The sequence below is a fragment of the Puntigrus tetrazona genome, chromosome 23, assembly GCF_018831695.1.
Source record: "Puntigrus tetrazona isolate hp1 chromosome 23, ASM1883169v1, whole genome shotgun sequence".
Classification (NCBI taxonomy): Eukaryota; Metazoa; Chordata; class Actinopteri; order Cypriniformes; family Cyprinidae; genus Puntigrus; species Puntigrus tetrazona.
Window position 1 is genome coordinate 340,152 of NC_056721.1, and position 20,055 is coordinate 360,206.

A 20,055-nucleotide genomic window follows, 5' to 3' on the forward strand; every position below is an offset into this window, starting at 1 on the left:
ATGTGTTACCTTTTCCAGCCAACTGTACGCAGTGCGAGGTTCGCGCAGTTATTTTCATGGGCCTGACCACCTGGGAGGCAGACCATTTTCGTTTCATTTGTTTCAGCCTCACCCACTGCTCTGTCAGGTCCTCTTTTCGTGTCCAATTCCTGTTGCTCATTTCAGGCCAAACTTCTGTGGGAAAATGTGTTAATAACAGCTCTTACTTTTTGTTGGTAGGCCTTAGGGTGTATCAGTGCACCCATCCTCAGGCATTGGGGCCCAGGGGCCAGGAAATTGGCGTCCAGTGGATAATTCAAAGGAGTAAATCCAGTGGTTCTGTTTTTGAACATCTCACAGACATTAAGGCTATTGGTGATGCTTCACCCAATTCAGAGAAGTGCTTGTACAGATTTTGGCTGTTTTGTTTTTTAGGGTCTGGTTCAGTCGTTCAACTTTACCTTGGCTTTGAGGATGGTAGACTGCTCCATATGAGTGCTTCAATCCTAGAGCTGACTCTACTTGGTTCAGATGCTAATTTTTAAAGTGTGTACCATTGTCTGACCTTATGACTTTGGGGAACCCATGTGTAGGTATGTAGTGATTGATGAGGCATTTTATCACTGACATTGCATCCTCCCTGGCACATGAGTAAGCTTCGGGCCATCCTGTGAAACTATCCACCATGACCAGTAAGTATCTCTTTGTGGACAGGATTTATCAAGTCTGTGCAGTCAATCACAGTCATGTACCCAGGGCCTCTATCCGCGGGGAAGTGGCCAGGCAATGGATGTGTGGTGGGCTTGACATTATATTCACTGCAGGTCTGACATTCAGCAATAGTGTTACTGATCATGTGTGGTAGAAACGGATGCCACCACCCCTTTAACCTTTTGGGTCATATCTTTTGAATTACTATGTGCTAGTGAGACAGCGACTTCTAGCTGGCAACACAGGGCTTCCTTCTGGACTCTCCACAGTCCCAAGGCTGTTTTTGTTCCCCTTTTGGTAACCAGGTAGTTTGTTCTTCTGGGAGGATGCAGCTTGCTCTCTAATTATGAACTCTTCTGTTAAGGCTGGGTCTAAATTCAACACCTCATCTTGTGCTCTGACCATCATCTGTAATGGCACGTAGCCAGCTGCCTGCTTTGCTGCTTTGTCTGAGGCTGCATTTCCTACAGATACAAAATCTGTGCCATAAGTGTGTGCTGAGCACTTTACTATGGCCACCTCCTTTGGTAGTACTATAGCTTCTAGCAGTTGAGAGGCTTCTTCTGCATGTTTGATTGGCTTCCCTGTTGATGTCACAAATCCCACTTTGGCCCACCCTTGCAGCTCAACTGTAGCTGCCCCTACTGAATAGGCAGAATCTGAATATATGTTCACCCTTTTACCACTTCCCTTTGCAATGCTGATGTTAAAGTTAATAATTCAGCTCTTTGAGCTGATGGTTTAGTTGACAACTTCTGTTAGACTGTTACTGTCAGGTCATCTCCCTCCCTACACTGGACACCACTGCATACCCAGCAGAAAGAGTACCCTGATCATTTCTGAAACAACATCCATCACAAAACAAGGTCACGTCTGGTGATGACAGTGGCCTGCTACTCATACCCTCCTGATCTTGCTGTCTTTTTCTACCCTTTCTCACACATGTGGGGCTCTCCATCCACCACTAATTCTGCCATATTTATGCCCTTGTGTTCATGTACAATGTTTGGTGCAGTCAATATTTTGATCAATTTGTTTTGCCTTTTGTGCAGAGAATGTGAACGAGGAGGAGGTAATGAATGCTACCAGTGAGTGGTTTGATAGAATTATCAATTGGTGTCCCATTACCACATGATTGTTTTTTCGATCATTTTAGCTACGCCAGCAGCGAATTGAGCACAAGGGGCTTGTTTCTGTTCCACCACGTCCAATGGAGCACTCACATAACTCAACACTTTCTGGTATAGCACACCACTCACAGTTTTGCCCGTGGTTGTCACATCTAAATGGAAAGGTTGGCTATAGTCTGGGGTTTGTAGAGCAGCAGCCTTTGCCATGTCCCCTTTTAGGGTAATGAAGGCCTGTTCAGCCTCTGTTGTCCAATTCAATTCACCTTACTGTTTTTCATTCCAATTTCCTTCACTAAAGCTCTCAGAAAAGCTGTTATTTCAGTGTAATTCACAATATACTGTCTGCTGTAACCTATTAGGCCCAGAAAAGACAACATATCTTTCACATGTTTGGGCTTTGGGTGGTTTAGTATGGCTTGTTTGGTGTCATTTGTCATAGAGGTTCCTCTGCCGACCCACTAATCGTCCTAGAAAAGTGACCTCTGGCCTGCAGACTTGCAACTTTTGTTTGCTTGCCTTCAACCCTACCTCAGCCAGAAGTGACAGCACCTCTCTGTGTCTATCAGACAGGTGGCAGCAGATGTAGATGCAATGAGCAAATCATCCACATATTGAACCACAATTGTGTTGGTATCGACTGTCAGATTGTCCAGCAGCTTTCTTAGCTCTTGGTTGAAAATGCCAGGGCTCAAAATGAAGCCTTGTGGTAATCTGGTGTAAGTGTACTTCCGGCCGTTGTATGTGAAGGCAACACGTCCCTACTCTGCTCTGCTAAAGGTATACAGAAAAATGCATTTGCCAGATCTATACAGGAGAAGTGGGTGTGTTCTGGGGTCAATCTGGTTAAAATGGTGTAAGGATTTGGAGTGGGCAGTGGTGTAGTCAACTCCTCTCATTTATTTTCTCAGGTCATGGACCGTTCTATATTTCCCTGTGGAGTGTTTAATGACAGGCAGTATTGGGGTGTTCCACTCAGAGGTGGTCTCACACAGCACTCCCCTTGTTCAATAGACTCTGAATGGTGGGGGCAATACCAGTCATGGCTCTCACAAGTATTTCTATACTGTTTCTCCTTTACCACTGTTGTTTTGTCTATTTCAAAAGACACTGGCTGAATATCACAATAACCCACATCCTCACTTCCTGTTGACCATAACTTTTCTGGCAGGTTGGCTAGCATCTTTAGTCTTTTTACCATGGGGCCTAAGGCCTTGGCTCCATGGTGTTTACTGATCATTAAGGAGATGTGTGGTATAGAGACAGTTTTCATTTCAAACCATTGTTCCTCACTTAACCTTACTTCCACAGCTACCCTTCCTTTCCAATGTCGATGACTGAGCCTTTCAGGTTGGTATATTTTTGATCTACATATTGGCTAAACTCTGTTGCATAAACCTCATCATTGTTTTTGATAGAATTATCAATTGGTGTCCCATTACCACATGATTGTTTTTTTCGATCATTTTAGCTACGCCAGCAGCGAATTGAGCACAAGGGGCTTGTTTCTGTTCCACCACGTCCAATGGAGCACTCACATAACTCAACACTTTCTGGTATAGCACACCATTCACAGTTTTGCCCGTGGTTGTCACATCTAAATGGAAAGGTTGGCCATAGTCTGGGGTTTGTAGAGCAGCAGCCTTTGCCATGTCCCCATAAACCTCATCATTGCTTTTGTCATAGTATAGAGTACAGTGTAATGGGTCAGAAACTGGCAGGAAGTGTCTCAACAGGTCTGGTCTCTGGTTTATCAGCTGCCTAAAGTTGGTTTGTTCTGGATGCAGCACTCTGACCCAATAAATGTCCACCCCACTGCTGTAGTTAATACCCATTGACCAGCTGCAGGTACTAGACCACCCTTAATGGAGCAGTTTTGTGTTTTTCCATTTGGAAAAGTTAAAATGATGCCCTCTGGGCTACACAGAATTTTCACCCCAATTTTACTAACAGGTCTCGTCCGAGGAGAGCAGAGGGCACACTGGCAGAGCATAGGAAAGGGTGCATGACCTTTTGACCTGCTACTTCTACAGACAGAGGTTTGTATTTTGGCCAGGCTACAATTTCCCCAGAGAACCCTTTGACTTCCTGTACTTCACAAGAGAGTGCGTCCTTTCTCAACCATTCCAGCCTGATGGTAGAGAAGGAGGCCCCAGTGTCCACTAAGGCCTGTACTTGGCTGTCTGTTGACCAGTACAGTTAGTTAGGGCTCAGCCTCAGCCCCCTTATTGGTTCTCTGTGGGTCTTGTCAATAATCCGCCTGGTCTGCCTGGCCCCAGACTGGGCTTTGTCTGGGCACCTGTTGGTAGGTAGACCACGGGACATTTCTGGGGACACCTCTTCCTCTTCCCAGAGGCCCTCCTCTAACAGGAGCCCGTCCCCGTGCAGGAGGTTGTCCCCCTCTATTCAGTGGGCAGTCTCTTTTCCAGTGATCACCTGCTCCGCACAGATAACACCCCTGCTCTCTCCCTGGTCTCCCGTAATTCCCCCTATAATTTTGGTTTTGCCACCCATGTCCAGAAGGTGGCCAGTCTGGCAGCGGGTCATATGGATAATCACGTGGGCCCTGAGGCTGATAGTTTGCTGCCCCTTGTGACACTTCCTGTCCCTTCATCCCCTGATTCATTACAGGCATTTGTAGAGCTCCCTCTCTAGGCTTCTTTGTATTCTTTTCTTTTTCTTTTTATCCCTTTCTTGTTTTTCCATGGCGCTGTCTACATAGTAAATGAAATACCTGGCCCATGTCTTTCCACTACCCCCACACATTTCTGGACTGTTTTCTACTTGTTGTTTTGCTTTTTCAGGGAACTCCCTTCATTACTGCCTGCTGGGTGCTGCCCTGTCCTTTCTTCCCATTCAGCTTCTGTCCTATGCAGATGTGCTGATGCAGATTCTTCTGCTCCTATCTTAAATTTGATAGATTGATAAGTCATTTTTGGTGTTGGATAGAGGTTTGTAAGAGCCCTGCTTATTTGGGTAATTACTTTGGACAGTGGTTTCTCTTTGGCCATGTCTTCTACTCTAGCTTCATCCTCTAGAGTAGTCATCTGGGTTCTGGTAAGCAGATGTCCCATTAGGGCCCTAAAGTCCCCAACTGCTAGTTCATTACCATGGGTTAATGTGGTGAGTTTATTTAACCATCTCATTCCTCCCTTAGTTAGATCTGGCAATTTCTGCAGTACTGCATTCATGTCTGCATTTCCCCATGGTCTATACTCTGGATTCTGGTGTCCTCCTATCCTGTACAGTGGATACTGGGTTGGGTATGTTGTTCTAACCCCCATGTCTTTCTTTAAATTTAAGGCTTGTAATAAGGTGGTTCCTGAGGCACCTCCCTTCTCCTTTGTGGGGCTGGTAGCTGTACCAGCCCTGGGTGGGGCCTGTGCCGCCTGTTTAGAACCCCAGTCTATGTCCAGCTCATATCCAGTGATTTTTACACTATCCTTTTCTTCACCCTGACCTTTAGCTAGGCTTAGCCCTTTCACTGAATCTTCCCTACATTCTCCTCTGATTTCCCTTTCCCTTCTTTCGAGTTCTGTCCTCAGCATTCTGACATTTTCCTCCTCATGTATACTTTCTCCATACAGACTACCTACTCTGCTTCCACATGCTGCCTCCTCCTTATGCACACCCGTCAGTCTCTTCCTTTCTCCAGTCAGCTGCCCTACGCGTCGCTCTAATTCCTCTACTTCCTGAGTTCTCTGAAGTATTTCTCTGTCTAACTACTGTTAATGATTGAACTCATGGGTTGTTTTGTCAGTTCTTCATTTATTAGCTCTCTTACTCTTTTTCTTCTTCTTCTAACCTAGCCTCCTCACTTGGTTCTACCTCAACTGTTCCTCCTGTCAGGACAAACCTTCCATTTATTCTGCTCCATATTCTAGTCTGATAGGCCTTTTCTTTCACCTCTTTTTCTAATTTCCTTTAGTAAAAAATGTTGCAGCTTGCCTGTTCTGTACCGCCATTTTATGCTCTTTGTCTGCTCTTTCTTTTCTCTCATTATGGCCCTTAATAGTTCCCCTTTGATCTCAGTGGAATTGTTCCACCCATTAATACACTCTAATTGCTTCCATGCCTTTTCTAATTCTCTTGTCACCCTTGGTTTTTCTTTAATTTCAGCCTGTGCCAACATTTGTCTACACAATTTATCCCATACTTCCTTATAGGTAGTCATCAGTTTATATTTTACCCTAGTCCAATTACACTTCTCATAATTTGGATTATGACCAAACAGTCTGCACCATCAGGTTATTGGGGTGTTTGTATGTCTAACTTTTCTATGCTTCCCTATGGGTAATAATAGGCTTTTTTTTTAATTATATAATCTAACACCACCTACTTTCCCAGGATCAGTGTCCTTAATACAGAAACCACTGTGTGTGTACTGCTTCTTTCACTCTTGTTTTATTTCTGTCATTCACTGTCCCAATCTCTTGGGCTCATGCAGGGGGCTCATAAAACATTTTGCACAGCACATACACATAATATCAAGTAGAAAAACTCAGAGCCTTTATGAGGCCTGGGCACAGTGCTTCTATTGAGTAAAACCTGTAAAACATAAATCCTTTAAAACATAAATCCCACAATCCGCACGCCTCAGACCCCTCATTCGTGACAGAATGCAACCTCACACCAGGATCCAGCAGCTTTTCACCTTTTAACTTTTTCAGTTTCTAGAGTTCGGTTTAGGGACTGTGGGGTCAGCTTTCACGTTGGGTGTTGAGGAGGAAAAGGACACCGCATCAACTCCTGTAATGGCTGCCTTCCCAGAGCCGCTCCCCAAGATGGCCGCCCAGTGCCCGCGCCTTGGGCGCCGCCTCAAGTTATCCCACCCTCCGACCCTTGCCACACGTCGTCGATGGATCCCAGCAGCCCCTGCACTCATCCTCTGCCCACCATCTGGAGCGCCAGTCTCTATCGCCGCCGCGGATGAAGGATCCCTCGCTTCATCGTCCCGCCTCCGAGTCCTGGACTCCACCTCGGCTTGTAGACCCGTCGGCTTCCTTTAGGCTCCTAGCTCCCTCCTCTCCACCGTGCTGCGTCAGTCCACCAGCTCCACCAGGCTCCATCGCTCTCCGCCCGCATTGGTCGGTCAGTCGTCATGATTTTACCGCAAAGTGACCTGGTAATTTTCTGCCAGCAAATTCTCTGTTTTTTTACGGATTTTTTTTTTACAGTGTAGTATTGCACTGGTGTTTTATCATAGTTTTTATTTTTTATTTGTAATGTTCATTCATGTAATTTTTTTTCATGCTGTGGTGTAGGATTCCATCAGCCTTTATCCGTGTAAGATATGTTCCTGGAATCCGTAAAAAAAAAAATCTGTAAAAAAACTGAGAAATTTAGCATCACCTAGATTTTTGGTGGTGTAAATTTATTCTGAAGCAATATATTCAGTGCTCAATCAGCTTTTACATACTTAAATCTGCATATTTATAAAGGCCTAATTTTATGCATACATGTTTTGATATAAAATAAAAAATTAATCTATCTGTAGGTGGCAGTAAGTCACCGTTAATAAGCGAGTCATAATGACTGAACAGATTCATTTAAAATGTGGATTCATTCAGGAAGGAAAACAGTGCTGTGGCTGGGTTTGTAATGTTTTTTGTTGGCGAAATAGAGCAAAAACAGGCAATATGTTGTTGAAAAAGCAAGTCTTCTTAATATTTTACCTCAGGGTCGTTAATCCTTCTCCGGATGAAGTAATCCGTGTGTTGATGATGTTTGCTTCTCCCAAGACGCGATTCGCGCAGAAATTTCTTGTACCCACAATAAATTAGTCTGAATAAAACACTGAAATATAAGGGCACAGTCACATATATTCACAAATACCAATCAAATCGAAACTGGAATCAAATAATTGTGTCGTTGTGTGAGAACATGCAAAACAGTAACGTTAAATTACACTCAACGGGTCTCAACAAACTAATAAGAGATAGCATCTAAATACAACATTGGCATTACTAAAGATTGTAAAGAACAAAAACTAAATCCTAAACTTACATTTTACCTCAGAAACTAATCCTTCTCCGGAAACTGCATAAAGTAATTTTGTGTATTAATGGAGTTTGTTTCTCACTCACACCGTTCGCGCCGCAAGGATCTTGCACCCACAATGCAATGCGTCATTAAAAATTACGGAAAAACACCTGTAAACTAAACATACGGAAAATTCCTTCAGTTAAAAACGTTTTTACTGTATTTTTACGGGGGGTTTTTTTTACAGTGTTGGTAGCTGTGAGTATTATAAAATAAGTATATGTATGTTTTATTGTTTGGGTAGTGGGTCATCAACAGAATGAACGAGACTGATTATGGTAAGTATAAATGTCTGTTTTTTATTTGTTTATTATGTTTAAGGTTTAACTGTATACTGTAGTCTACTAGGATGGGACGGTGAAGTGGCAGCTATTTTCTTGCTTCCATCTGTAAAAGGAAGGAAGACTGGGAAAATCAGTGCACCTGAAACAGCAATCATTTACTATTGTTTAAATTGTATGAATTATGAATTATTAGAAACTGATGGAAATAAGAATCCTTCTTAGAATGCTATAGTGATAAAAACACACACACACATGTAGAGATATTCATTTATTACTAAATTATATTTAAAAAAAACCCAGAACATCTTAAGTGTACAGAGCCAAAACACTTCAAAATACATACATTTTCCTTTAAACAATAAGATCTGCACTGAAAGCTTACAGAGTGCCCTGGTAGAATAATATATTTTCTCATCCTATGATAAATTGATAGATTCTAGAATGGCTTCTAGAGGTACTGTGACTATAATATATTAATCACCTGTGGTACGACAGTATTCAAACATTCCAGTTGAGAATTTCTGGGAGAGAGAACTTGATGCCATAATTGATTGGGACAATGTCTGGGGAAACTGTTTCAGCACTTCTAAAAACCAGCTCACCAATGGTTCATTTATAAGGCGTATGTTGATTATACGAAATGAAAAGAAAGTCTGAGCCCTTCTGTAATATCTATGTAATAATTCACGCAAGGTACTGTATATACGCAAGCATATGTTCTGGGACTGTTCACAAATTTCTTTGCTCTGGTCCTGGGTACAGGACTTTTTGTCAGATCTTTTGCAGACTCTGATCCAAAAGGACCCACTGCTTTTTCTTGCTGAGTGATTCGTCACTGACATCAAATCAAAAAGGATTCTATCTGCCACTCTGTCCATGTCAGGCATTCACCACAGCCACCTCCCTCTGAAGCACCACCCACAGATCATCATCTCCAGAGTACTAACTAATACTACTGTTGTGTAGTATCACATTGTAGCCTCCTGCTCTTTCAATCAGATGCACGATAAAACTGAATTCGTTACTATAGCAACAGCAGTGCGGCGACGCTGACGTGATTTTGTTGATTGACAGAGAAAATGAAGTTAAGTCTTTGTTAAACTTTCTTCTTATAGTTAGCGTTAACAACATTACAGAATTGTTATTTGATAGACAAAAATCCTAATGTTAAATACAAATTTGTATTCATGAACCGTTAGCTATTCGATTAAGACATGCAGAAAGCTTGTTTGAAAGCTACTATTTTCCTCTTTGGATGTCGAAATCAAACCTAAGCCATTGTGTTTGTCCGTCGTTTCAATTAATTGTTAAAACACACTCTCGGATGAATGAAACCACGCGGGCTTTTTATTAACTCGTGTGAGCAGAGCTGTCTGTGTAAACAAGCGTTAGTTTTAAAGTGTCTTTAGAAAACGGGTGAAATTTATACATTCCGTCGAGTTACAGAGTTTAATTAAAGCTGCAGTCTGAGACGTTTTTATGTTCAGGATATACAAAATTACTAAGCGAGTACACCAATAGTGTTTTAATAAGTGTTTATATTCGGACTAGTTCGGTAAGTACCGCTGCGGAGTAGCCCCATACCTGCGTGATTCTCCGTAGACGTACCCATAAAAGTAGTTCGCTGCAGTGTTCTTCCGCAAGAAGCTCTGTTTATTAACCGCTAGAGCGCAAAAAGTCACGAACTGCAGCTTTAATTATTTCCGATTTCGGGATTTTTGTGTTATTGAGTCTAGCAATGAATTGCGATTATATATTGCGTTCTGCTTTTTATGTGAACATTTGTTTTTAAAATATATATAATAGCCTACTCTTTTCAAATAATGCGGTTTATGCGAGGCCCCTTGCGCTGCATCGTGCAGAGTACACGTGAGGTCACGTGAAATCCGTGACGTCACAGTGAAGCATTCCACAGTATAAATTCATCGTCGCCTCACATTTAATCTAATCTAGTGTGATCAATTGAGTGAGAATCAGAGCAGAAAGATTATCACGTGAACAAACACTCAAAATAACTGTTTTCCAGCACTTCATTACAGCACTAGTGTTTCTGTCTGTAATCAATGGAGCTCAAGTCTAAAAAGAGTTCAATATTAGTAGATAATACAATAAGAGCTGGAGAAAAAACATCACTGACCCTTCAGGAGCAAATCCAGAGGCTTCTCCTGCAGCAGCAGCTATGGAGAACAGCCCAGCAGGTGAACAACAAGCTTGTGAAAAATTCCTTTCTCTGAAATAGTTTTGTTGCAACAATTCCTTTTTTAATATATTAAATGTGTGTATGACTTTTTTCTTCTTTTTTTTTTAAGAAAAACCAGCTAAACACAAGAAGAAAAGCCTTTGTGCATTCTTCAAGAAGACATGGCTTGCTGTGAAAAGCACTCGTCGAGGCAACAAAACAGCCCCTCCTCAGCTTGTGACGGACACAGATTCAGCTGATCTTCAGTGTGGTCCTTCTGATCTCGAACCAGCAGCACACTGTCATCCAGCTGATCCACAGCCAGGCCCGTCCGGCCTAGAGCCAATAACTCTACAGGATCAACCTGATCCTCTGCCATGTCTGTCCAGCATCACACCGATAGACTGTGTTGAAAATCCAGCTGATCCTGAGCCAGCTGACGGTATGTCTACTGTCAATTCAATTCTGTCCTGTTTTTCCTACTTTTGAGTGTTTATTTATCTAATACCTACATGTATGTTCGAATGTGCCTTGTAATATCTGGTGATAATTCTTAACTCTTCCATTTCTGTTTTTTTAGAAAATCAAACAAACACAAAGAAGAAGAAACGCATTCTCACACTCTTCAAAAGATTGTGGCGGGCTGTAAAATGTGCATCAACACAGAAAAAGCACAACAAAGTGGCTCCTCTTTGTGCACAGCCCGACTCCGATTCAGCTGATCCTCAGTTGGATCCAAACATTCTTGAACCGATGGCTCTGCAGCATTCAGCTGATCATCGGTCAGATCCCTCTGTCCATGAAACCATGGCTCTACAAGATCTGACTGATCCACCAGAAGATCGTCTGTCTGGTTCGTCTGATCCTGGTCAAGAACCGCCTGGTTTTGTGCCAACATGTCTGCAGGATTCAGCTGATCAGCAGTCACATCCATCTGACTTGAAACCATGGCTCTACAAGATCTGACTGATCCTCCAGAAGATCGTTTGTCTGGTTCGTCTGATCCTGGTCAAGAACTGCCTGGTTTTGTGCCAACATGTCTGCAGAATTCAGCTGATCCACAGCCAGGCCCGTCCGGTCTAGAGCCAATAACTCTACAGGATCAACCTGATCTCCTCTGCCATGTCTGTCCAGCATCACACCGATAGACTGTGATGAAAATCCAGCTGATCCCGAGCCAGCTGAAGGTAGGTTTACTGTCATTTCAATTCTGTCCTGTTTTTCACACTTTTGAGTGTTTATTTATCTAACATCTAAAGTATGATGGAATGCTTATTCTTTGTGTCTAGCCTCAAATGTGACTTGTAATATCTGGTGATAATTCCTAACTCTTCCATTTCTGTTTTTTAGAAAATCAAACAAACACAAAGAAGAAGAAACGCATTCGCACACTCTTCAAAAGATTGTGGCGGGCTGTAAAATGTGCAACAAAAAAGAAAAAGCGCAACAAACGGGCTCCTCTTTTTGCACAGCCCGACTCGATTCAGCTGATCCTCAGTCGGGTCCATCTGTCCATGTGTCACGTCTCCTGACTCTTTTAGTTATTGTTGTCTCATGTCATGTGCTCTGTGTGCCCTGCCTTTAGTTTGTGTTAATTGTATTATTGTCTGCAGCCGTGTCTCGTTAGTGTAGTTAATTTCCTTGTGTATTTAGTCCTATGTGTTTTGAGTTCACGTTGTCCGATCTGCGATGTCCCTACCTTGTTTTTGCCTGCCTGTCTGTTCTGCCTGCCCTTTGTATCTTTGTTTTTGCCCGTTTTGGATTAAATCCGTTTAAGCTTATTTCGAGTCGCTTGTGCGAAAGCGCAAACGTGACACCATGAAACCATGGCTCTCTACGAGATCTGACTGATCCTCCAGAAGATCGTCTGTCTGGTTTGCCTGATCCTGGTCAAGAACCGCCTGGTTTCGTACCAACGTGTCTGCAGGATTCAGCTGATCTTCTTCCAGGCCCGTCAGCTCTTGAGCCAGTACCCCCAGAATTTCCAGCTGCTTGCAAGCATACACGAATCAAGGATCAAACCCGAGCAGCCTGTTTCAGCCGTCCAACTCCTGGTGAGTTTATTTCCACTTGACTGTGTGCGTATACATGTATGTATAATTCCTCATACGGTATTCCAAACGTAAATGATAACTGTTGACAAAGTAGTATTGCCTAAAAGCAATTGAATAAATCCTTCTGTTACATGTTGACTTACGGTGAACTCAAAATCTCATACTGAGTAGGTACTACATTTGAATTTGAACTTGCTTTGTGTTCAATTTTGGGCATAGCATTAGTTTCAAACATTGAGCATATTTAGTTTCCATGTATCTGATGTGAATTGCATGTGTGTATTTATTCAAGCACTGCCACAGGATTTCATGTCAGACTAAATCTCATATATTAACATGCTCTCTTTGTATGTTTTTGCAGTACCATTTGATGAGATTTATGAAGTGGGAGATGAGCTTGGACAAGGAGGCTTTGGCACTGTGTACGAGGGGACAAAATGGAAAAACGCACGAGACCAAGGAGCAAATTTTATACTGTAAAAAGATGTGCACAAAACAGAGGAAATGGAGAATATTATAAATTTAGCGCACAAAACAGGAATACTAATGTAGACTTCACAAAGACCGTTCCTGTCAGCTCCTCAAACTGATCTTACTATATTCAAGTTATTAAATAGGTAGAGTTACATTTTATTCAATAAAACCTCTACAAAAAAAAAAATCACTTGTGTAAAATTTTCTGGACCTACTGAAAAAACAGCCTATGCCAGGCTGGGAGAAATGAACAGTGTTGACATAGTTTAAACACTACATGGTGATAAAATTACACTGCTGTTATTTTTAAGACGGTGTCAGTGTGAAATTTAATCCAAAGAGGTGTAAAAACAAAAAAGCCACACCTCCACTTACTATGTCCGCCATTTTATTTCACTTGAAGACGAAGAAAAAGCAGATAAAACAGGTTCTCACATGGTATAGCTAAAATAAGTGTTATTTTTATACACATGCACAGGAGTATATGTCGTGTAAGTCACATTTGATCAATTTGTGACTTTAAGATAAATCGGGACCACGTTGTACTAATAACGTTACCTCAGTAAGGTTCATTCAAATTGTGGATGCGGTCTAAACTAGGTCTCTAATTACGTGTCCGTGGATTTCCTAAATGAAGGAGCATATTAATAAATAGTGAGTTCATACAAAACCCTAAATCGTGAAGCGTGGGCGCCATCTTACACATTGACCAGCTTTATAAAACATTTCAGCTAGTCAATAGAAATGCTTGGCGTTTTGTTAAATATAGTCTGTGGAACAACATATAAATGCGCTGCATAGTGCTAACGTTAGATTAACAAAAGTAGGTTTATTTCGAGGGGTGCTGCAGACCTGGCTTTTTAATGTTTATTTTTATGAGTTAACGTTAGCTGTAGTGGTGTGTGTTTTAGTATTGGTCTCATCTAGATACTATAGGCATTTTTGTGTTAGCTTGTTAAAAAAGCACACCGACTGACTGGGATTATCCTGTGAGAGTGTTTCATTCTGAAGAAATGCTGGTTCAAGTGGAGTCTAAAGGGAACCCAAACTGGATCCGAATACCAGTGAAAAATGGCGATTTTGACTTCTGTGAATTCATTAAGGAAGGTACATTTTTCACTTTTAGAGTAACTTTATTCTTAGTGTTATTTACGTTGAAGTTAACTATTATTACTCATATAAAAAAAGCCATAATAATCATAATATCCGTAACTTTCTTTTTAAATCAGATATTCAGTATATTATAAATGGACTTAATCCCAAATAAAATTGTGATCGCACTAAAGTGGTGTTTTAATTTTGTACCTTATAGTAATGTTAAAATCTCTCAAAATCTGTTGCATTGGAAAATTTAAGTTTGAACATGAAATCGAATGGTACTTTCTACCTCTAAGCTTCAACAAAGCTCAACTTACGCATGGAGCCAATGTGATCCTAAAGACTTTGCAGGAGTTGATGTTGATGCTGATATTTTTGAAGAGCTTGTGAGAACATCTAAGGTGTCCTTCAGACTTTTAGACGGTGATAAAGCCGGTAAGAAGCTGGTAAACATCCTTGTGGCTGATATGGTAGAGAAGTATGGGTAAGTTAGCAATAAAATCATACACTAGTATTGCACTGGTGTTTTATCATAGTTTTTATTTTTATTTGTAATGTTCATTTATGTAATTTTTTTTTTTCATGCTGTGGTGTAGGATTCCACCAGCCTTTACCCGTGTAAGATATATGTTCCTGGAATCATTACTTTATTCCTCAATTTGTGCTCGCTGACAGGCTATGTAAGTATACAGTACATGGAGGCTGTACACTTTCCTTATTTCAGCACATATCAAATGCGTGAGTCAATCAAATTATTTATTATTCTGATTATTTATCTCTGATGGAATTTGCAGGCTTTTTTTTTTTCGTCAGCATGTTTTCTTTTAGAAAAATCTGCAGAACTCTGTGGGAGGAATGTAAACCTTGTCAAATGTGTCTGTTATTGGTAGCTGTGAGTATTATAAAATAAGTATATGTATGTTTTATTGTTTGGGTAGTGGGTCATCAACAGAATGAACGAGTCTGATTATGGTAAGTATAAATGTCTGTTTTTTATTTGTTTATTATGTTTAAGGTTTAACTGTATACTGTATTCTACAATCAGCTGTGGCGAGGAATGAACGGAACCACTAATAACCTGAAATAATAGAGCAGAGAGCAACAGACAAAACCACCTAATAATGTTATCTAACAGTGAGTTATTCTCTCTATCAGGAAGCACTGCTTCTGAACTCCCTTAAACATGTCAATTGCTGTCCTGAGTTTTCTTCCAGGAACACTCACTTCACAATATCCTCATTTTTATTAGAACAACTCTCCAAGATTTTAGCATGGTAAAGGTTAGGACAATATTACTGTATTTGGTATTGGAGGAGTAGATCTGCTACTGTTAGTTATTGTTGTTGTTGTTGTATATTGCTCAGTGACATGTAGCACTGCCAGTTGATGTAGAGATTCATAGTCCTCATGTCCATTATTGTGAAACCCGTGAGACACAACAAAACATAGCTCCGATCACAGCGTCCTCTATTCTCCTGTTCTTTGTTTCCCTTGTTGAACGTGTGCACAAATGACGTTGCTGTCAACCGGCTTACCTCACTTCTTAGACGTCGCTGCCAAAGCAACCCTTTAAATGGTACTGGGAAATACTTCGCTCAACGAGATCAAAGTGATCCTCAAGACATAATAAAATATCTCATATCACCCACAAAAATATCTGCACGTCAGGTCTCATCTGTTAATTTCTAACCTTTCTATTTATTTATGCATTTCATTTTTTTAATGAATATAAAAAAAGACTTTCTTCAAGAGAATATAGCAAGCTATAAAACATACTACAACACAACGCAAGAAGTGCAACAAAGTTAACTCTGTTTCCTCAAAGATCCACAGACGCTGCAGGATCCTCAATTAAAGGTTAACCCTACTGGATTGCCTTGGGTCAAGTTTGTGTATTTATGCACATGCTGTATGTCTGATCGCTTATCCAGGAATCCAAATGCAAATGATAAATCTAGTACTCTATATATCAAAGATGGGAAGCAGGTAAAATCACTCTTGATACGTCCTGAAAAATCAAACATGCCCTTAGTCAGCCAACCTTTTGCTGAACTCCTCTCTCTAGAATGGATGTTACAGGCCAGTGTTTGCAGAAGTGGCTATAAATCTGGTAATGAAACTTATCTCCATTAAGCCCTTACAGTGTAGATTGGTTTGAGGAGGAAAATGATTACATTCTCATCTGGGAGTTTCTTCAACCCTGAAAAAGAGTGCACAAATCGATCAATGGAAATGAATCACAGACACATTGCCTGATGTTGTGAACAGTGCTTCTTAGAGCCAGTTGTCTTCTACCGTACATTGCGCTGGTCAATACAAAGATCCCAGAACTGTTTTATAAACAAATTTTGGGAAAAGCATGCACAAATAATTTACGCAGCCAGTATGTCATTAGTGATTATATTGTTTTCCAGTCCAATAGAAATCTGCTATAAATTATCTAGAATGTCCTGCCTTGGTATCTCTCGATTCAGCATTGGTGTGTTTTTATATCCAGAAGATAACAACTACGTTAACGCAGTGTCTCTAGCTGGTGTTCAAGAGGCCAACATCCAGCTGATCCCACAACTGCAACCCAAGGCCATAGGTCTTTCAGCACCACCACCGCTCCTTCTCCTAGGTGCAGAGGATCACATTCTCCACAACCATCCTCCTATGCCTCTCTCCTTCACTCCAGCCAAGGAGAAATGGACAGTGTCCTGCACCAGGCATTCACAAAGGTGGCTATGGCCATCTCCCGCTAGCCCTATACGCTTCGCTACAAACAGGAACGACATACCTAAATCCCACTCCCTCGGCTAAGGCCAGGGAAAAGTCAAGCCGGGGATGCTCGCTATCAATGCCCCGAGGCGACTACTACAGTTCCAGGGTCATGCCTTTGATCTTCAGGCTGCAGCAGAATGCCTTCAGGAAGCCCGGCCGACTCCCAGATTTAGCCACAAGCAGCTCCCAATCTCCCAAACACCAGCCAGCGTTGCCTCAATATAATGCTCCGGCACAGGCCGAGCATTCCTCCCCACCTCCCCACAGATTTGCCTGCCACCAGAGCCGACCATACTGCAAGGCCACCTTCACTAATGGCACAGGCTATGGCACCCCCTATCCCACTTCTGTCTTCTGCCTAGCTTTTTGCCTACCTCCGGAGCTGGCCAAAGCATGAGGCCGCCTCCACTGATGAACAACCCCTTTGTTTTCCATACTTTTCCTCCAGTCTTGTCCCGTCAGCCATTCAAAGTGCAAGCCTGCCTTTGCAATCGGTTCAAATGACCTTTTTTCCTTCCAGCACCCCCTTACCCACCTTAAATCCTATGCCTTATCCACAGCCACGCCCCTACCTATGCCACGAACACCCTCGCTCTGGATCCTCCCCATCTCAAACAGTATCAGGACCTAGATCCTTTCAGAAATTCAGCATGCTGGCCCTAGATGCAGAACCCTGCCAACCCCAGCACCTCCTTATCCAGAACTAATATACCTCTGAATCATCTCCTAAGACCTCTCTTCGAAGCTTCACTTGATTTGATTCTCCAAGCCATTTCACCAGAACATGGGAATTTTGCTACTTTAAAGCATTCCTTTCCACCTATAACTTGCCTTCTCCTGTTGTCTATCACTTAATTAATTTCTTACCTTAATATCACAAAAAACTCCAAGTCAGCTCCATCAATGAATATCTAGCGGAATCCAATTTTTTCCATAAACTCATATACGGTTCAGCCTCATCTCAAATCACCAATGCCCATACTTCTCTTTTTTTTTTTTTTTATCAAAGTCCATTTAAGCAGCCCTTCCCACTCATACAGACACTAGGCAACTCATTACTCTCTTGATTAATCTCATTCAATAGGAGATTAATCTCATTCAATTTACACTGCCCGCTCGATGCTATGTTCATTTTAGCATTTTTTTGGCTTCCTTAGATGTTCTGAACTAACTGTGACTTTAAACTTCAACCCGAAGTTCTATGAAAATCCATGCAAATGCAGATTAATAGATCCATATTTAATTACATTTAAATATATATGCATATATATCTTTATTAAATATTATATTTAATATTTGCTAGCTATTTACGTTGCATTTATATTTTCTCTTTAAATCAATTCAACTTTAATCTGTTTAATTTCTTTAATTATATTTAATTTATAGATCAAATTAAATCACACAGATGTAAACTGCTGTTTCTGTCAATGCTTTCAGGGAACATTTCAGTTGCATTGATGCCCATTCAGGGTTAGAAAGCTCTCTGGTTTCATCAAACATATCTTAATTTGTGTGAACTGTCCCTTTAAATCTTTAAACAGAGCCTAATGCAATGCTGAATTTATACTGGATTATTAGTATAGATATAGCAATATAGAACTTGTCTACCATGTTGACACAGGTAATTGACACAAAGTGTTAAAATAATATAAAAGATAAAAAGCCTTTAATGTACCTGGCTTTAACCATTACAAAAATGGTTTGAATGTTTCTAACCAAAATTGATTCAACTATACCAGTGGTTTTCAAACTTATTCCTGGGGATCCAGAAAAGATAGCTGTCAGAGAAGATAGACATGCAAAAGCAGAGGGATCCCAAAGAACAGGATTGAAAACCACTGGATTATACAATAAATATTGTATTACATGCTATTATATTGCTCTGTTGTATTCACTGCAACATCAGGGACAGTATGAATGCTTGAAAATAAAGCCTAATGTCTTTAAAGCCATTATTTCTGTGAACAAGTTGAGGTGTGTTTATTATTTCCTTATGTCTATTGATTGACTAACATTAATTTCAGTTTCTTACAAATCTTCGACTAAAAAGTGACTAAAAAAAATGTGTAGCATTAGCATTACAGTTTACATTTCGACATTTGTGTTGTAAAAATGTAGAATCAATATTGAATTTAAATTGAATGTGTGGGTATAGCAGTGCAATCCAGTTTGGAGATCTATTACTGTCACGAATGAGGGGTCTGAGGCTTGCGGATCCATGTGCAGGCTTTTATTGAAGAAAGGCAAGGTCATCAAACAGGCAGGCGTCAAACAGGGCAAACAGATGTATAGGAGGCGAGGCAATAACAAAATCCAAAAACAGGCAGTGGTCAGGCAGCAAACAATCCAATCACAGAATCAGAAGACAGGCAGGGTCAAAACCAGGGAAACAAGAACTCAGAAAACACAAGGAAACTCGGAAACAACAACAACAGTACAGGCGAACAATGCAACCTGCAGGTGAGTGACCTGCTTCTGAATTTATAGTCCTAAACAGGAAGTAGCAGCAGAGGAAGTGATCACCGATCACCCAGAGGTAAGAGCTCCCTCTGCTGGCTTGGTGACATAGCCCCCCTCCTAGGAGCGACTCCTGGCACTCCACAAGACAAACACCACAAAACAAAACTGGGAGCTTGGGAGGGGGTTTCGGGAGGGAGTCAGCAGACAGAGTCCAGGGAGGAAGAGACGGAGGGAGGAGCCAGGGAGAAGACAGGAGGAGTCCGGAACGGGAGGCGATCCAGAGCCCAGCCATGAAGGTCAGTGGTGGAGTCGACGGAGGGAGGAGCCATGGAGAGGTAGCGGCCATCAACCCCATAGGGCCGACCGACGGCAGCGGCGGAGCAGGTGGTCGAGGAGGCGGAGGCGGAGAGCCGAAGAGCCAGGGTGACACAGAGGCATTGGATGTCCTAGGCGATACCGCAGGCTTCTGCAACTGACGCGGAGACGGGGGACGAGAAGGACGCGGCGAAGCCAGAGCGACAGAGGACTGAGGTGGAGCCGGGGGGAAGGAGGAGCCTGACAGAGCCAGAGGGATGGAGGGACGAGGCGAAGCTGGAGGAGAGGAATCCTGAGGCGACAGATGGTCGACGACCGACCAAGGCGTAGCCGGAGAGACAATGGAGCCTGGTGGAGCTGGTGGAATGACGAACCACGGTGGAGAGGAGGGAGTTAGAAGCCCAGGGGGAGCCGACGGGTCTACGAGCCGAGGAGGAGTCCGGGACTCGGAGGCGGGACGGTGAAGCGAGGGATCCTTCACCCACGGCGGCGATGGAGACTGGCAGACCCGTGGCGAGCTCCAGGTGGAGGGCAGAGGATGAGTGCAGGGGCTGCTAGGATCCATCGAT

At 42.1% G+C, this 20,055-nt stretch overlaps 1 protein-coding gene across 1 annotated transcript in view; it reads left to right on the top strand.

Moving 5' to 3' along the window:
• The window catches only part of LOC122328461, a 106,904-nt gene extending 94,109 nt beyond the window's left edge, over positions 1 to 12,795 (top strand). Inside the window, exon 5 of the mRNA XM_043224159.1 lies at positions 12,738 to 12,795. The gene's annotated coding sequence lies outside the window, so the exon portion shown is untranslated. The remainder of the gene's footprint in view (positions 1 to 12,737) is intronic.
• Positions 12,796 to 20,055: the final 7,260 nt, after the last annotated feature.